The sequence below is a fragment of the Engraulis encrasicolus genome, chromosome 11 (assembly GCF_034702125.1).
Source record: "Engraulis encrasicolus isolate BLACKSEA-1 chromosome 11, IST_EnEncr_1.0, whole genome shotgun sequence".
In the NCBI taxonomy this organism is placed as follows: domain Eukaryota; kingdom Metazoa; phylum Chordata; class Actinopteri; order Clupeiformes; family Engraulidae; genus Engraulis; species Engraulis encrasicolus.
In genome coordinates, this window is record NC_085867.1 from 41,386,483 (window position 1) to 41,391,482 (window position 5,000).

A 5,000-nucleotide genomic window follows, 5' to 3' on the forward strand; every position below is an offset into this window, starting at 1 on the left:
TTCCCGTAGTTTGCGAGCCACTCACAAACAGATTGCTGGGAAAGAAGACACACATGGCACGCAGGGAGGAAGGCAAGTCAAGACCCAGTCAGGAGGACACATGCAGGAGAGCTAAGCCAAGCCAAGGCACAAGTCTCCCCATCGCCTCCTCCTCAGCAGCAGTGGCAGCAGTAGCAGTGGTCGGAGGTAAATTGGCTAAATCTTGTTGTAAGTGAGCAGGTCCAGTGGGACCTGGCTGGCCTGGCTGTAAAGCGCTTTCCTCGGGGGGAGCCCCGCAGCTCTCGGGTTTAACCCATCAGCTCCTCAGGACACTCCAGGGGGCCCCGACGGACTGCCTGACTGACTGACTGGCTGCATGGTGCAATACCTAGACCTACACTCCAACCTCCAATATAATTTTTCTCTTTCTATTATTTTTTTTCTTTTCTTTCTTTTCTTTTCTTTTCTATTTTTTTGTCTTTCTCTGGCCCAGGTGTTATACAAACTAAGTACTGTAAGTGCACCTGCATGCGTGTCCGACCCAGTGGCTGTAGCATGGGATTTTTTTGGTTGGAGGAGGTTAGTGATGTAAGTATTTGGAGAGGTTTCACTGGATGGACAGTGCTTGGATGACTTTTCGACATTTTAGTAATTTAGAAGAGGAAGAGAAGTCAGTGATTTTTTTTTAAACAATTGAATGTTAATATGAAACTGGCTCTGGTTTTTGTAGGCACCGCGGCCTTTGGACAACAACGGTTCGTCAGCAAAAGTACAAAATAAATGTCCCTTCATACAGGTTTTTGACTTATTTAAGGCCTATCTGTCAGTGTGAGGAGGGTGATGCATGTGTAATGTGGGCTCTGGCAGAGTATTTGCCTTAATCAATGGGCCCTTCTCACTCGCAGTGTGTTCGTATAAAGCCTGCACACCGTACTGTACAAAAGGCTCTTCACCTTGAAGTTTCTGAAAAATTATTCTTGTCCTTCAGTGTTCCAAAGGAAACCAAGAAATCACTTCAGCCATTCACTTCAATTCAATTAAAAAAAAGAATCACTGAAAAGATTTTAGAGATGTTTCAAAAGGACTGACTTTTTCTCCCAATTTTATTTACAAGGCCTCCTACTTTCGGCCCTCGCCAGCAGTGTACGGACGGTACTACGCACTATTGCACTTCATCAACAAAAACGACAGACAGCAAATCAGAAGATTGTGTAAGACAAATCCTAATCCCCCATAATATACGTATGCTTGTGCAGCTAGAACACCACCACAAGTGCTGGAAGCTTCACAAACAGTAATTTACACGTGCCTGCTTCATCCCTGATAACCACCTTCTGCGCCTCGCGCCATGTATGCCACGATCATTCCAAATACTCTATGCGTGCGTTTGCTTTAATTTTGTAGTGTATACAGTAAATGTAGGCCTATATTTTAAATGCCTTGTGTTGAATTTAATGCTGTTTGTACATGGCAAGGTGGCGACAAGATTTGTTGACTCAAAGCTGGTTTCTTTATTTCTTTCCCCTTGTATTTTCATTTATGTATGTTTTTAAGTTTACGGTTAAACGGGTCTTACACAAGAAACAATACCCACAAAGTCCCACAAACAAAAAAAATAGTGCTTGTGGGGGTCATGCTTTGAAAACAAAAACAAATTCTATACTGATCCAATACCATAATTTTCTCGCAATGGCGTCTCCAGTGAGACATGCAGTAAATAATTACATGACTCATGAAATTGCTCTGTCCACACAAGGCCCTGACATCCCTGCACCTGACAGGCCCCACTACAACCACACACAGCCTTTTCAAATACTCCTTCAATGCCAGCAACAAAACATTGACATAACTCAATAATATTATACTCAATATAATAATAAATTAAACAATATTGAAAAAAAACTAAAGCTTTATAAGTGGAAAAAATACATTTATACTGAACGCATACGAATTAAACATACCTACACACTTATTGTACACTCACAGTCACACACACAGTTGTTTCCTGTCTATTATCAGGTATAAAGAAAATGAATTTAGAAGGAATCTCCACCCACCTTCTCTCTTCTCCAGGTACCTTTATCTGTTCTCCCTTTCTTTTCTTGTCTTTCTTTGGTTGTTAAATCCTTTCAGACTTTAAAAAGAAGTGCCAGTTTTCAGTCCCAGTCAACCAGCCAGTCAACAAGCCAGTCACTCTACCAGTTAGTCTCACTGTTTCTCTTTCTTTCTCTCTTTCCCTCTCATCACATCTCCTCCTTTCAGACTAAGACAAAGCTGCCTGTCCATTCACAGCTCTCAGTGCCGCCACCGTCACGCTCCCGCGCTCATTCACAGAAGCCGGCACGCCGTGCCGTGGTGTGCCGTGGTGCGCGGAGGTAAATATCCACACATGGATCACGCGCGGAGAGGAGCGGAGAGGAGAGGAGCGGAGAGGAGAGGAGAAGAGAGCAGAGCGCAGGCAGACCAACGGCAAGAACAAGTGTCTGAGTATAGCAGAGTGGCTCTCTCTCCCTCTCTCTCTCTCTCTCTCTCCCGGGCACTTTGCAGCCAGGCAGCCAGGCAAGCAGGCGGTCAGACAAGGCAAGGAAAGGCAGAGGAGAGGCAGTCCTCCCTCACTCACTCACCACTACGGGAGGAGGTTGGCTTGTCTCATTCACAGTGGAGAGAGGGGGGGGGGGTAGAGGGAGAGAGAGAGTGACCAAGGGAGAGAGGGAGAGAGAGGGAGAAAGACTGAGTGAGTGAGTCAGTGAGAGAAACAGAGAGAGAGAGCATGAGGAAGAAGGGATTGAGCAACAAGAGAGAGAGTGAGAAGAGAGAGAGAGAGAGAGAGAGAGAGAGAGAGAGAGAGAGAGAGAGAGAGAGAGAGAGAGAGAGAGAGAGAGAGAGAGAGAGAAGAGAGAGGTAGAGAAAGAAGAGAGATAGAGAGAGAGAGAAGGAGCAGAGAGCTTAAACGGCACTACTTGCCGTTGATGTTGAGATGTCGCACCACTAGTTTTTATGGCAGGGTGGGTAGCCGGGAGATAATGATAGCCCCGTCCTCCCCCACAACACAAGTTAAGCCCAGTGTGTAATAAGGCGGTGGCGCAGACACCCTCTGATTTGGGTCAGACTAAATGAATTTTTAGTTTTGTTAGAGTGGATTTTTCAGTTTCGGATCTAGGGAGTGGGTCTGGAGCTGAGAGAGAGAGAGAGAGAGAGAGAGAGAGAGAGAGAGAGAGAGAGAGAGAGAGAAAAAGAGAGGGTTTGGCATGGGATGGCACAAGAGAATCCATAAAGACAAAAAAGAAAAGCGAAAAAGAAAAAGGGAAAAGTTGGGAGTTGCACTAGGCCAAAGGTGATTTATAGTTTTCAGTTTTAAGTCTCCAGTGAGATTTTCCTGAATGGTAAAATAGATACATCATAATACTTTCTTCTATTTTTTGAACGCCTAATTAGGTGACAGCACTTCAAAGTGCACAAACACAAACCACCGTCTATGGCCAAAGAAGCTCGTAACTTTCAACATGTGGTTACTTCTTTAGTTTCAATGAAAAAAATAATTTATGTGCATTTATTTTGATTCCTTTTGTTTTCTATTTGAATTGTTTTTGACCAGAATAGATCTGCCATATTCACAGAGGTATGATCTAATTTTTTGCAACTTGCTTCACACTAAAACGTAAAATGTAATGTCATCTTACCTGGTCAACAATCAAAGTGTCCCCACACAACACCGGCTTGCTTTTTTTCTCTCCACCAAAACTAAATCAATGGTTCTTGAATTAATAATTCCAGCACACCAATGAGCACATTCTTAAAATACTTCTCTTCTAAAATATACACAGCAAAATACAGCAAAATTTGAGACTACCGTACAAACAACAGAACAATTCAGAATCAGATTATTTCCCCAAAGGCCACATTACAGGTAGTTAGTTTTACCAGTCATTACACTGTCCAGACGAGGCAAGCAGAAGCGATCAAAGCACACATCATTACGAGACATTTCCACAACACAGAATAAATTGAATAAAAACATACTTTACATCAAAGAGGAGGCAGAATGTAGGCCTACATGCAGGTCGTCAGCTGTCTGCACACACACACACACACACTCCTATATGCTTTATTCTCATTATCATACATACAGCTTGAGTTTGAGTGTCTTCAAAACAGGACAACCACAGCATCCTGTTGATTCATGAGCCATTTCATCTCTCTGATAATTTCTGCCGCTGAAGCACTTTCCTACAGGCAGCCTCAGTGGTTAATGAGGCTGGGGGCCCCGGGCCCCCTCACACTATTGTGGAGGGGGGAAGAATTCATCACCACTTCTTATCTTGTATGGAGATCAGTGATTAATAACAATGGGTTTCTGTTTACTGTTCTGCATAATTTTTTATTTGGCGATAAGAAATTGAATTCTGAAAACAGTGTTGGGTCATGTTTGAGGGTGTTTGAGATGGAATATGTTAGTCTGCACGTTTTCTTTCTTTTCTCACGAATCCTCAAACCTGGTACCTTTTGTGGTAATATTTGATACTAGGTCTGGGGCATCACTTTATGTTACAAAAAAAAAATGAACAAGCATAGAAACAATACGTCTGTAGCCTTGTTAACTTTCCTGCAAAAAATGACAAGTTGACCCTAAAAGTTTAGGACACAATTTTGTGATAGAATCAGGGATAGAGGAGGGACACTAAACTCACTTTTTTTAAATTTTTTTTTTTTTTACAAAAAGCAAAAGATGGGAGCAGCAAAGAAGGAGAAAGAGAGACATGCTTTCATCCCACTCATCCATTCTCAGGGGGTTAATGACTTGTCTAGAAATGTGCCATGAGTCAGATTGAAAGTGAGAAGATGACATAAAAAAGTGGGGTCACGGCACGTTATACAGGACACGCATTACAGAGCAAAGGGATGCAAAGGAGCGTGTTAAAAATGTTAAGCTCAACAGATCTAGGCAAATGACACTAGTGCAGGGGTGGACAACCTGAGGCCCGGATATGGCCCAAATGCGGCCCTCTTCTCTGTTTCATGTG

The 5,000-nt window shown here is 43.1% G+C and overlaps 1 protein-coding gene across 3 annotated transcripts in view; it reads right to left on the minus strand.

The window, feature by feature from the left end:
* LOC134459000 (zinc finger and BTB domain-containing protein 7C) overlaps window positions 1-5,000 on the minus strand; it is a 38,553-nt gene that overhangs the window by 14,136 nt on the left and 19,417 nt on the right. Inside the window, exon 1 of one of the 3 annotated variants that reach the window (XM_063211358.1) lies at window positions 2,037-2,619. The exons of the other annotated variants lie outside the window; for them this stretch is intronic. The gene's annotated coding sequence lies outside the window, so the exon portion shown is untranslated. Of the gene's footprint in view, window positions 1-2,036; window positions 2,620-5,000 lie in introns of those variants that run through there. 3 annotated transcript variants of the gene reach the window in all.